Source organism: Hyperolius riggenbachi, chromosome 5 (genome assembly GCF_040937935.1).
Source record: "Hyperolius riggenbachi isolate aHypRig1 chromosome 5, aHypRig1.pri, whole genome shotgun sequence".
NCBI lineage: Eukaryota > Metazoa > Chordata > Amphibia > Anura > Hyperoliidae > Hyperolius > Hyperolius riggenbachi.
In genome coordinates this window covers 220974866-220989530 of record NC_090650.1, presented here as the reverse complement: position 1 = coordinate 220989530, position 14665 = coordinate 220974866, and the positions used below count along the sequence as shown (strand labels likewise).

Below are 14665 nucleotides of genomic sequence, written 5' to 3'. Positions count from 1 at the left end.
TGGGGCTTCCTCCACCCCCATAAGCATGGATCGCTCCCACGCCGCCGTCCTCCGCTGCCTCTATCCGCCGGTGCCGGGTCCCATAGTTTCGGCCAGTCGGGCCAGTAGACGTAAACACGCGGCCAATTTACCACATCACAGGGGCTCCCTTCGTATCCTTACCCGTGCGGCTCCATACTACGCAGGCGCATGCGTAAGGATATGGAGGGAGCCCCTGTGATGCGGAAAATTGGTCTTGTCCGCCGAAAGTGACGGGACGCGGTACCGGCGATAGAGGAAGCGGAGGATGGCGGCGTGGGAGCGATCCAGGCTTATGGGTCTGGAGGAAGCCCCAGGTATGTATAAAAGCTTTACCTATTTTTTTATTTTCCTTCCTCTCTGGTTCCCTTTAAAGAGAATCTGTATTGTTAAAATCGCACAAAAGTAAACATACCAGTGCGTTAGGGGACATCTCCTATTACCCTCTGTCACAATTTCGCTGCTCCCCGCCGCATTAAAAGTGGTTAAAAACAGTTTTTAAAAGTTTGTTTATAAACAAACAAAATGGCCACCAAAACAGGAAGTAGGTTGATGTACAGTATGTCCACACATAGAAAATACATCCATACTCAAGCAGGATGTATACAGTTTTCCTTTTGAATCTCAAGAGATCATTTGTGTGTTTCTTTCCCCCTGCAGCTATCTTCCACTAAAGTGTCCGGCTGTTTCTTCCTGCAGAGTGCAGACAGCTCTGCCTATATGTAATTCCTCAGTATGTGAAAGCCCAGCCAGCTCAGAGGAGGATTTATCCAGCTTGTAAAAGATAATAGAGCAGAGAGAAGCTGCACTAAACGAAATAACACACAGGCAGTGTGCAGAGAGGGGCCTGGAGGGGGGAGATGCATCACAGAACCACAACACTGAGGAACTTGGCAGCCTTCCAGACACAGGCTGACAAGTCTGACAAGAGAGAGATAAGTTGATTTATTAGAGAGATGGTGATAGTAGAACGTGCTGCAGTAAGCCAGAGCACATTAGAATAGATTTTGGAACTTGTAGGATGGAAGAAAACCGGATGACATTTTTGTTACGGAGTCTCTTTAAGGACCAGACACTCTTTTTCCATTCAGTCTGCAGCTTTAACGGCTTATTGTTCGGTCATACAACCTACTATCTACATGAATTTTACCTCCTTTTCTTGTCACTAATACAGCTTTCTTTTGGTGCTATTTGATTGCTGCTGCGATGTTTAGTTTTTATTATATTCATCAAAAATGACATGAATTTTGTAAAAAAAATGATTTTTTTAACTTTCTGTCGTGACATTTTTCAAATAAAGTAAAATTTCTATATACATTTTTGTCTAAATTTATTGTGCTACATGTCTTTGATCAATAAATAGACTCTTATTGGATTTTTTTTTGTTTTGGTAAAAGTTATAGCGTTTACAAACTATGGTGCAAAAAGTGAATTTCCCCAGTTTGAAGCATCTCTGACTTTTTTGAGAACCTGTCATGTTTCATGAGGTGCTAGAATTCCAGGATAGTATAAATACCCCCCAAATGACCCCATTTTGGAAAGAAGACATCCCAAAGTATTCACTAAGAGGCATGGTGAGTTCATAGAAGATTGTTATTTTTTTGTCACAAGTTAGCAGAATATGACACTTTGTGACAACAATAAAAATTAAAAAAAGTTTCCATTTCTGCTAACTTGTGACAAAAAAAAAAAATGAAATCTGCCACGGACTCACCATGCCCCTCTCTGAAAACTTTGGGGTGTCTACTTTCCAAAATGGGGTTATTTGTGGGGTGTGTTTACTGTCCTGGCATTTTGGAGGTGCTAAATTGTAAGCACCCCTGTAAAGCCTAAAGGTGATCATAGGACTTTGGGCCCCTTAGCACACCTAGGCTGGAAAAAAGTGTCACACATGTGGTATCGCCGTACTCAGGAGAAACACATTATACTACCTCTCCTGAGTACGGCGATACCACATGTGTGACACTTTTTTGCAGCCTAGGTGCGCTAAGGGGCCCAACGTCCTATGAGTACCTTTAGGATTTCACAGGTCATTTTGAGGCATTTGGTTTCAAGACTACTCCTCACGGTTTAGGGCCCCTAAAATGTCAGGGCAGTTTAGGAACCCCACAAGTGACCCCATTTTAGAAAGAAGACACACAAGGTATTCCGTTAGGAGTATGGTGAGTTCATAGAAGATTTTATTTTTTGTCACAAGTTAACGGAAATTGATTTTTATTGTTTTTTTTCACAAAGTGTCATTTTCCACTAACTTGTGACAAAAAATAAAATCTTCTATGAACTCATCATACACCTAACGGAATACCTTGGGGTATTTTCTTTCTAAAATGGGGTCACTTGTGGGGTTCCTATACTGCTCTGGCGTTTTAGGGGCCCAAAGACGTGAGGAGTAGTCTGGAAACCAAATGCCTCAAAATGACTGTTCAAGGGTATAAGCATCTGCAAATTTTGATGACAGGTGGTCTATATGAGGGGCCCAATTTTGTGGAACTGGTCATAAGTAGGGTGGCCTCTTAGATGACAGGTTGTATTGGCACTGAAGTGCAGGAAGTGCAGGATGTTCTCAAATCGTGACCTGGACATGGCAGCAGAGAACATGGGCATGTGATGTATTGGGTGCGTAGACCAATAAGACTGCAATACATTATTTTTGACTAGACCCATGGTAAGGAGAAGGCCCCAAAAAATGTTAAGTTCGGAAACTTGGAGTGGTTTCCACCAAAAAGGCTGGGCATGGTAGCTTCTTGGATTGGTGGTTGCGTATTGTGTCGCATAACGGTTGTTTTCAGCCACAATTAAGTCGTAGAGACCAGCAGTGATAAAAAAAAAAATCTGTCACTGCGGTGGGGCGGTGAGGGTTGGGCCGGGTGATCAGAAGCCTGCAGGGGGCAGATTAGGGCTTGATCAGATGGATAGGAGTGCTAGGGGGTAACAGGTGGTGACAGGAGGAATTTGGTGGGTGTCTCAGGGGGTGATTAGAGGGGAGAATAGATGCAATCAATGCACTGGGTAGGTGATCGGGGGGGGGGGGGAGTCTGAGGGCAATCTGAGGGTGTGGACGGGTAATTGGGTGCCCGCAAGGAGCAGATTAGGGTCTGATCTGATGGGTGATCTGATGGGTAGCATTGACAGGTGGTGACAGGGGGTGATTTATGGGTGATCAGTGGGTGATTAGAGGGGAGAACAGGTGTAAATAATGCACAGGGGAGGTAATCAAGGAGGGTCTGAGGGCGATCTGAGGGTGTGGGCGGGGGTTTGGGTGCCCACAAGGGGCAGATTAGGGTCTGATCTGATGGGTAGCAGTGACAGGTGGTGACAGGGGGTGATGGGGCGATTGATAGGTGATCAGGGTGTGATTAGAGGGAGAATAGACACAAGCAATGCACTGGCGAGGTGATCAGGGGTGGGGGGGGGTCTGAGGGCAATCTGAGGGTGTGGGCGGGTAATTGGGTGCCCGCAAGGGGCAGATTAGGGTCTGATCTGATGGGTAGCAGTGACAGGTGGTGACAGGGGGTGATTGATGGGTGATCAGTGGGTGATTAGAGGGGAGAACAGATGTAAACAATGCACTTGGGAGGTGATCTGAGGGCGGTGTCTGCAGGCGATCTGAGGGTGTGGACGGGTGATCAGGTGCCCGCAAGGGGCAGGTTAGGGTCTGATCTGATGGGTGGCAGTGACAGGTGGTGACAGGGGGTGATTGATAGGTGATCAGTGGGTGATTACAGGGGAGAATAGATGTATACAGTACTGAGGGGGTGATCAGGGGGGGGGGTCTGAGGGGTGCTGTGGGCGATCAGGGGGACAGGATCAGTGTGCTTATGTGACTACAACTAGGGCTATCTCCTCCCCTGGCGGTCCCTCGATCACTGGGACCACCAGGGGAGGAGACATTACAAAGTGTATTATACGCTTACAATGCGACAGATCGGGGGTTAACAACCCGCCGGTGCTGCTAATTGGCCGGCGGGTTGACGTAGCGGGTAGTTGGAGCCTAATGCTGGCGGATGTGCGTGCATCTTTGCGCGCGATCCCCGGCTGCTCAGTCCCCCAGGTGCCGCCGCCAATCGGCGTTACGCGGTCCTGGGGGTGCCACTTTGCCGCCGCCTATTGGTAGTGAGCGGTCAGCAAGTCATTAATGTTGAATTCCAGGACATCTGGATATGAATAACAAGTAAGAGCAGTCTTCCCATCATCCATAAATACTTCTATGACAGAACAGTTGGATGTGCGGTTATACATTTTGCCAAATAAATTAGTGGTCCCATGATCACTGGGGTGTGCATTCCATTTCTACCACTCCCCTACTAGTTCAGGAGGCGGAGCACTGTGACCAAAAAAAGAGGTGGAGCACTGTGACAAACAAAAGATCGATACCTCAACCAGGAGCGAGGTGACTTCCATTTAATAGGAAACCTTAAAAAAAGATAGCGGGAACAGCCAGGAGCCAATCTATAACAGAATTTTCATGTGTTTACAGGAAAAGTGAAGATCAGATAGACAGTCACAAAACAGAAGTACAATAGAAGCAAACCACTTTGTAGGCAGGTAGGAAATGTATCCCTGGGTGTGCATGAATCTTTTAGGAAGTCCGGTTAGGTTGTCACAATATAAAAGGTACATTATAGAAAAATGCAAAAGACTTGGGGGAGACAGCTACCTTTAAGGTAATCTTAAGAAAGATGATAGGTCTTCGACTTGGAGAATGTTTAACCAAATTTGGGGGTTTGGGAAGGGAGAGGTAAGGAGAGTAGCAGTCATCAGGGATGCTCTCACGAGTAATAACGAGTGTGTAAACACTTGAATTCGTGATTTAAATGACCGTTAATTAGCTCAGGTATGCGGCGGGGACATAAAGGGTTAGTTACCCATAATTCTGCATCCTCCCTGCACTCCAAGTAGCTTGCACGTGTTCTATTGGACGAGTTGCAAGCCTCACCACGGGCACTTCCTCCTTCAAACCAGAAGGAGGAAGTGTGTGGTGATGAGGCTTGCAAAGCATCCAATGGGACGCGTGCAAGCTATTTGGAGTGCAGGGATGACATGGAATTATGGGTAACTAACCCTTTATACTCTTTATGTCCACACTGCACACCTGAGCTAATTAATGCTCATTTAAATCACAGATTTGAGTGTTTATACACTCGTTATTACTCGTGAGAGCATCCCTAGCAGTCACGCAGTTATTTGTTTTTTCCCTAAAAAAAAAAAAGTATTGTCAGAGATCATTTAGCTATTGTACTGTTACTAATAAACTTTATGTGGGTGTGAGTTATTGCTTATTTCTTGTTAAAAGCTAATTCAAGGGTTCTGGCTTTAAAATAAACCTGAAGTGAGAAACTGAGGTTTAATAAGTACCCATGTAGATGGAAGGTTCTGGATAGTATAGAGCATTCTCATTCCTCTGTGTGGCCTGTGGTTCCTCCGCTGTGTGTTGGTAAATGTATTTGCCCGAACATCTCTCCAGAACTACTCGTATCCCCAAGTGCATTGCTACTGTGCATGCACGTGTCTGGACTCACACATGTGCAGTAGCGATGCACTCTTCCCCTGAACTACTGGGAAGCACTTCTAGTTTATAAGAGCTCTTTGACCAAACAGGTTAAACATCTTTACCGGTGGACTGCAGAGGAACAACAGTCCAGGCAGAGGTATTGGAAGACTTTATACCACAGTTCGCCAACCCTGTCCTCAAGGCCCACCAACAGTACATGTTTTGCAGAAAACCACAAACATTCACAGATGAGGTAATTAGTGTCTTAGTAGAGCTGATTATCTACCTCTGAGGATTTCCACAAAACATGCACTGTTGGTGGGCCTTGAGGACAGGGTTGGGGAACTCTGCTACTATCCAAAACCTTCCCTCTAATCAGTTAAGTATCAAATCTGCAACCTTCAGGCGCATACACACGCCAGACTTTTTCAAACTACGGGTCTTAAGACCCGCCTGCGGGGCGGTCGTTCTAACGACAGTTGCACGTGAGTACAAGCTGTCATTAGACTGATAAGACGGTTTTGACTGATCCCTCGAGTGGATCAGTCAAAACCAGTCTTATCAGTCTGACGACAGCTTATACTCACCTGCAACTGTCGTCAGAACGTCTGACGACCCGTAGTTTGAAAAAGTCTGGCGTGTGTACGTGTCTTAACCCTGCATTGCAAACTATTTGATTTAATCCGAAATGTGTTTGCTGTAATAAATCTTATCTCAGTCAGCCTGGCTCTATTTGGTTCATTGTCAATGAGAAGGAAGGTTGTCATCTCCCTTCCCACCGATTGGCTGAAGACAGTTCAGTGTGACATGAGGCTGAGAAAGGAGAAGCTGCTGAAATAGGATCTATGCTGTGACCACATGTTTACAAAGCAAGCTAGATATGACTGAGCAGTTTCTAGGAGAAACAAAAGAGTAAGGGAAGAAATTACATCAGGCTTGGCTTCAGTAAGAGAGAATACAAATGGAAAATGCCAGGAACAGTTTTCTCTTTATTTACTAAATAAAATTCACTTAAATCAAAATGTGGACAGTACAGTACATATGTTATGTAAGTAGAACAAGTATTTATCTACTTATATACAGTATGTGTTTTTATCCCTGGTATAGTATGGCTGTCCCTGCTGCTTTAAAGAGACTCTGTAACAAAAAACAGGTTCCCTAAGGGGGTACTCACCTCGGTAGGGGGAAGCCTCAGGGTCCCAAGGAGGCTTCCCCCTCTGCTGTAGCTACAGGCAGTCCAGCGCTGGCACCCCCGAAGTGTCCCGGAATCCTCCCTCGACAAGGCTGACAAGCGCTGATAAATTTACCTGTACTGGCTCCAGCGGGGGCGCTGTTGCAGCAAACCATACGGAGATAGGCGGAAATACTCGATCTTTGTTGGGTCCGCTCTACTACGCAGACAGGTTCAGGAGACTTGCGCCTGCGCAGTAGAGCGGGCCTACAGCGATCGGGTATTTCCGCCTATCTCCGAGCAGAGAGCGGATACTGCGCCTGCGCTGGAGCCGGGGAGGTAAATATTTACATGCCCGCTGTTCGGAGGGGCACAGCGAAACTGCCGTGGGACACAGGAGGACGGGGGAAGCCTCGATCGGATCCGGAGGCTTCCCCTACCACGGTGAGTACCCCCCAGGAGAACTTTTTGTAGTTACAGGTTTTCTTTAAAGAAAAAAAAATAATGTAGTGTTTCTTGCAGTTTGTTAAATTAAACCTACTCGGACACATCCTTCTCAGTTCTCACATGAGGTTGTATCTGAGACAGGGTTGCTCAGAAGACACTTTTCCTGGTCTATCAATGCAGAGGGTCTGGGTGGTTATGTGGGGGGGGGGGGGTGGGGGGGGGGTTGGGGGTTGGTACATGATCTTATATATGCTAGAGGGAAAGGAAATCGTGAAACAGCATTCTGCGATCAGAAACCTTCATGGCAGCATGCAGACGAGTCAAAAAGAAAAAGAGATCGGTTGCAGACAAGTTTCCTTTTTCATGTAAACAGATGAACAATGCAGACCCATGCAGTACACACACTCACACTCTCTCTCCTTACCTCCCTCGATTGTGTCCACCAATAGAGATTATTTACAACCAATCCGATCAGCATTTCTGATCGCTCGAACGATTTTTCGCTAGAAATTGGACCGTTAGTGGCCAGCTAGGCCCCTTTTACACTGAGGCCCCTTTTACACTTAATCAGTCTCAGTTATAACTGAAAGAAAACTGATTTTCAAAGTAATGCCCATGTTTTCCTATGGCACAGTTTCCACTATACGTGTTTTTACAGAAATATTTTTCACAATGCACTGCTATGGAAAAAACGCATACCAACGCACACTAATGTATACCAACGCATAAAGTGTAAAAGAACGCTAACTGTATATGTATATTCAAATCTAACTCATGCTATATCTTTCTTCTGAAGGTAAAACACAGTCCAGCCTACATGGGCCCAGTGTAGTGCTTACATGCTATTGTGCTCAATTTACCTGTACCATATACAAGCTGGTACTTTGTGAAGAATACTGGTGGGTTGGGATTGTGACAGGTTTTCTATTTTTCACTGCATGCCATTGACAGGCTTCTCTCTCACGCCCTGCATGTGAGATGTACTAGATTATGTAAACTAGCTCCCACCCAGTACAGACCATGCAGCAGTTAAACAGTACTTTGTCACTGAAAGCAGATTATCTTATGACTAAACATATGCAGAAAACACAATGAAGTTGAATTCCTAGAATCCCAGTCAGTCTCCTGCATAACAAGGGAACAGAAGCCAGTTTTAAAAATAATCCTTATGTCAGTGGAGAGTAAAGTCACATGATCACACCAATGCTGCCCCCTTATTGTGTTCAATATAGTTCCAGTCAATTACGTTGTAAAATAAATAAGACAAATCTATACAGATTGATTTCTATAGCGTTTCTTGTTATTCTTAAATGTATTAAGTAATTTAGAAATGCACAACAACAGTTTTAGCATGTCTGATTACAAAAACTGCGACAACATTTCTCATCTTTTGTATACAAAGAATCTTTTCTCCATAGAAAGAGATCTTCTGGGTGAACTCTATTATTGGTCTGCAAACAATCAATTGTACACCCAACTCAATGGACATTTTAAGTGAATATCCATTGTTCAAGATTGAAATCTGTACTTCTTATTTAGAAGAAGTGTTTAGTGTTCTGTGTAGTCTACAGATAGCTTATTAATGCCCATGTCCTGCATGTGTAATTAACTGTACACATCAGACTGAACTGCAACTCTGGAGGATCACAACTGTACTAATCAAAAGGCGTACATTAATACACAAGTGAGTTTGGCAGGAGCTGATCCGGATAGTAATTGTATTACTGATATTTCACTATCTAGCTTGGGGCAAACTCATCTTGCGACCTCTCCCTGACCTAACCTTTTACATTAACCTTTCTGTTCTCCATGCCTAACATTAACCATCCTACCACTTGTATAACATTAGCCCTCCTACCAATACCCATAACACTAACCTTCCAACCAATATGCCTAACATTAACCTTCTTCCCAATACGCCTAACACTAACATTCCTACCGCTAGATCTAACGAGGGGAGTAGCAGCCTCTATGGCCCCTGCCATTGTGGTAAGGCCTGGGGATTAGGGGGGCCCCCGGCCCACTCCTGTACTAAGATGCAGAGCAGCTGTGGTGGGGGGGTTGTTTGATGAGGCAGCCAGCAGACAGATCTCTTCTGGGGGGCCTGGCACTACATAGTTACACTCCTGGACCTATCACTAACTTTCCAACCGACACACCTAAATCTAACTTCCTTCTATGCCTTCTACTGACCCTCCTAACAATATACTTAACACAAAGTGAGATACCCTAGGGCGACTAGCTAATCTAACTAAGCCGCTTGCTGATCACTTGCGCCACTCTCCGAACACTTACTGATGCATGCGCCACACTTTTATATCCTGATGATGCTTGACAAACACTTACAGAAGCGCGCACTAAACACTTGCAACCCTTACCACTGCTTTCCGATTAAGAATGAGTGAAATTCAGTGTCAGCGAAAGGTGGATCTGAAAGTGTTAGTTGTGAGTTAACTCTCCATGGTTTCTGTCTGTGGTGCCTGTGCTCCACACCCTTCTACATCCTCCCAATACTTCCTCCTTCAGCACCTGATACTTCCATCTTCTGGCACCCGAGGCAGCAACCAAGGAGAGTTAGCCCCTGACTGCTGCCCAGCCCACGTCAATTAACGCTCACCCTTATCAGGCTGCTCATCCTTACTCCCGATTACTGTGAGGTGCTTGCTGAATACTCACACTGCTTATTGATCATTGTTCAAAGTTAAACACCCTAGTATCCAATAGCCTCAAATTTGAATTGCAGACTGCCAACTTGTGACAGTAGCCCTCGTATCAAAATAAACTGCTTTGAGAAAATGGACACACTCAGTATTCACATTGCTGGCAAAGCCTGGATTGTGCATTTGGCTATCTTTGCAGATACAACCAACTTACTTTTATTTATTCATAAAAAGTGTAATATCGCTTTAAAGCATCCCACAGCTTTTCGTGAGCCAGAAATTTGATATGTGAAAAGTATTTTGCGCTGCTTGCGGTGTGTATAGTTCTACTATTGTACAGTGAAGATAGTCCTGTGCTTCGAAAGTTTTCCAGATATCACGGGTCCTACTGTAACGAAACCCAAACTACTATCTCTTTCATGTTCTGATAGAATAAAAGCCATTGAGTGTTTTAAAGCTAAAAAAAAATACTAAATTAAAAAAATAAACAACAGGGCTAGTGCTCACTTCTTCTGCACTGCTCTGCATATCTTACCTACTGAGCATGCACAAGCTGTCTGCGCCTGTGCAGTAGCACTGACCCATTCAAGCTCTGCTTTTTCCACCGAAGCCCAAGCAGGTCCATGCTACTGTGCAGGTGCAGTGTGGCCGTGCTTTGAGGCCCTTCTGGTTCAAATGTTTGTTGGAGGAAAACGGAGGACGCCTCTGGAGGATCCAGAGGCTTACCTCTCCTGAGGTAAGTATCTGGATCCTCCCACCCCCAAGTTTACTTTAAGGGGCATTAAAGTAGTCTATTTCCTCACAAATTATACTCCAGTAGCAGATTACACTAAAACTTTCTTACTCCTCATTTTTGTTAGGAATCAATGCATTTTCTACATTTTCTAAATGTTATGTAAGTAGAACAAGTATTTTCTAAATAAGCCAGTATCACAAACCACTCATCTGTGTACCACAGAAATTGCATCCAGCCAATGGTTATCTATATCTAACAGAGAAGTCATTTCCTTTACATGCCAAAAATAAATGGGGTGTGGCAGTTGAGGATTAGAACTAGTTACTTCTTATCCAATAAATAAAACCTCTACAGATCTTTAGCAAATGGTTTTATTTGTTATACATATTTAAGGTTTACTCTAAAGTTTGTACTGTAACAGACATCCTACATACAGTAGGTACGTGCAAATGTTACTGCCACATACAATGCGGACATACAGGTGCGCGCATACATGCACAGTAATAATACATAACTAGGTCATATGGTGTTGTAGAGATAATGGTCTGGTTGCTGTTATTAAGGGCAAACATACCCACTCATACCTACATATTGCAACATGCTTATTTAAAAGATTACAGGAAGGGATCACGTTTCCATATTAACCTAAATGCAGACTGCACCACAAAAAGTCTTATCTGACACTGTTTATAATAATGAAGTCTTCCATACTTATGCTTTCAGTGCTCAGTATAATCTTCATAAATCAATGAAAAAGCAAAAAATGTACAGTATATGTGTTGGTACATAATGAATCCGCTTGGCCAGATATAACTATTCTTCGGCACATCAACAAGGTTGGGTGTGGTGTGTTATGAAAAACAATCAGGGATGGGCGCTTGAGGACACCTTGTATTTCTCTAAGGATTTAGGAACAGCATAGATTCCCATTATTTCCGCATTTTACATTCACCATACCAGTCTCCAGCTTACAGTAAATGATACCTTAACCTATGTGCCTGCAAATGATTGTGAACAAGTCTGCACTTTAATACCCTTCGGGTGCCAAATACCAATATAGGAGGCTGTTACTGACATCTCTGCAGGGACACTTGACAGCCATAGGGCACAACACAAATGAGTTTATCATCACGTCAGTATAATTACTGGGCACACTTCAGTTATGCCTCTGAACTTCCCGAACTCATAACTAACATACCGTTTCTATATATAACTCATCAGAAAACGATTCAGGACTACATGTGCCAGTTTTAATTAAGCTACTCTGTAACAGATACGCATCTCCTTGCTAATTATCCTTACAATATGATAGGTGCCCATGATTTCTATGTAGTATGAGGGACTAACTAAAATATCCATTCTAGGTATATTCACTCGGTTTACCCGTTCACTGCATAGATTTGGTAAGATTGGACAAAAAAGATTGTATCATTAGTGGGCACCTTTAAGGAAGGACGTAGCCATGCAAGTTTCCGGATGGGCTGCACTGTTTGGGCCCATTCACACTTGAGCGTTTTGCCGGCGATTTCGGAAAAATGCTCAAATGCTAGTGCTTTTCAAAGCGCTAGGGTAATAAAAGTCTATGGGCCCGTTCTCATTTGGGTGATTTGTGCTAATCGCCGCAAATTGCTCAAAAACGCTAAACGCTAACGCGTAGCCTGCACCATTTTCAGGTGATTTCCCGTCGATCGCGGCTTAGTGCTATAGAAGCGCAAAACGCGATCGCTAGAAAATCGCCAGGTGTGAATGGTGATTTTTTTTGGGCGTTAATCACCAAAAAACGCCAGAGCAAAATTGCTAGCGTTTTGTGATCAGCAAGTGTGAATGGGCCCTTACAGCTCTCAGCAGAAGATGAATTAGAACTAGTACTGATTTCTATTCCAGCGCCAGCAGCTGGACTGTATGTAACACGCAGGGCAAGGCAGGTAGGCAAGAGGGGGAATTCTTCATCCACAGTAGAATACCTTGCTGACAACTTCTATTTAATGCTGTAGCTGAGGCTTTCTGAGATCACAGCTCCTGCACAGATACTTCCATTCCGGTTGCTCAATGGCTCCCTCTTTCTTATCTGGTTTCCAGAACACAAGAAGAAACAATTTAGCAAGCCAGTGGCTGCACACAGGGAGGGGGACTCCGCTGAATCTGAACTTTACTCTGGCACTTGCTGAACGCTCACTAGCTGAACCTATGTCCAAACAACGCAGGCAGGGGGCTCACAACAAGCCTGACCTCCAAGTCACTTCCCCAAACTCCGCGCAGCAGCGCTTTCATCTATTTATACTAGAGCAATTCCAGCCTTGACCTCCATAAATTTAGCATGCGTGTGTATATTGCATTACAAACCCCTGAACCTGCCTGCCTGCCCTCTGCAGCAACCTCCATTCCATTCATTATACTACTGTACGCTGTGTCTTACGGTGCCCAATGTGATCAGATATAAAATGTCGTAATACATCCATTATTTCACCATCAACTAATCAGTCTGTACTTCCTAATCATCACCACTGAATTATAAAAAACATTTTATCCCTATCGACTAAATTGTAGTCAAACGGTCACCATTATGGTGCCCACTAATGATACAATCTTTTTTGTCCAATCTTACCAAATCTATGTAGTAGAATATACTTTGAGTGGATATTTTAGGTAATCCCTCATTTTTTATAGAAATGGTGAGATAGATCAAAAACAATGCTATCATCATTTTTTAATCATTCGCGTCGATTTTGGGACATCAACAAGGTTTATTTTCTACCAATCCCATCACATTTTTCTGATCGCTGGGGCGATTCTTCGCTGAAAATTGTACAGTAAGTGGGCACCTATACATATTTTTCCTCCCAGCACATCTTCACCGAGATACTGTATTTCCTGACTGTATATACAGCACTGGTGGCTATTGCCAGACATACAGAGAGATATTTTATCTTACAGATCCTCTGATTACTAATTGAACCTGGCCACACCTTTATTACACAGTAATACATCTAAGAGCATATATCCGGTGAATCCATTATTATTATTACAGTCAGCAGTCCCGTGGTGGACTGTTATAATTAGTCCCCTCACTCCCAGCAGCTCCGTGAACGATACGTGTATCAGTTCTCAGCATCTTATAACCCAACACATCCAGAGATATGACAGAGGATAATAGCACAAGGCAACGCTGAGTGACTGTAATCTTTGCATCATATCACAGTGAGCATAGTATACAGCAGCAAGAAGCAGCACACAGCCAAGAAACACACACGAGGAAAGAAAGTGCTGAAAAGACACAACTCACCTTAACAGGGGGTGTTGGATGGGGTCAGAGAGGAGGAAGGGTTGGTGCTGATTTTAGCAGAGGTTTGGTGAGATTATTAAACAGACAAGACACAAGGGTCGAAAGCAGGGAGGAAAAGAGTATAAAAATGAAGGAGGAGGGTATAATTATACTTGAGGTGGGGGAGGGAAGCAGAATTAAGTCTGTCAGTAAGAATAATCCCAAATGGAAAAAAAATATCAAAAGGCTGTATAATGCAAAGAACAGTTGCGCGTCCGATCCGATTCCCACGTTGCTCTCTGTCTATTTGCAGAGGATGATGATGATGTCCACACAGTAAATTCTGCTCCCTACAAGGAGGGTTGTCTATAGATCCCAGGCAAGTAAATGCGATGATAAAATAGATCTCCCTAGAAGAGGATTGACATTGCGATCCCAAAGCTGGAGCTGAATGTGCGCATTCCTAGTGCCAGGATTGTTGTAGTGTCGCCTCCTTTGCAGCCTCTTCCTTTACAACGTATGTGATTGTCTCTCTCTCTCTCTCTCCCGGTACCTTCCCCAGCAAGCAGAGCTCTCCAGGTCCCCCTGTGATTTGCAGCTGCAGCTCAGTGTATACTGGCACGTACAGCACAAAGAGGAGGCACAAGTAGGACTGAGGGGCTGCAACCTCCACGCCTTCTTGCTATCATTGTCAGTGATCAGCCCTGGACACATGCATTACATGAAGGTAAAGTTGGCACACATACCTTTAATCACCCAGTGCTTGTGCTATATATGTCACAAGAGCAGTAACTTATATTTAATTATATGCATATACGTTTCATTACAACATTTATATTGCCAATTACATTAGACCAGTGCAGCATGCGTATGTATGTTT

General features: G+C 44.0%; 1 protein-coding gene across 2 annotated transcripts in view; it reads right to left on the bottom strand.

Annotated features, from left to right (window-relative positions):
* The window catches only part of LOC137518602 (poly(rC)-binding protein 3-like), a 1088021-nt gene extending 1073652 nt beyond the window's left edge, over positions 1 to 14369 (bottom strand). For both annotated transcript variants that reach the window (XM_068236676.1, XM_068236680.1), the window contains exon 1: positions 13807 to 14369. The gene's annotated coding sequence lies outside the window, so the exon portion shown is untranslated. The remainder of the gene's footprint in view (positions 1 to 13806) is intronic.
* Positions 14370 to 14665: the final 296 nt, after the last annotated feature.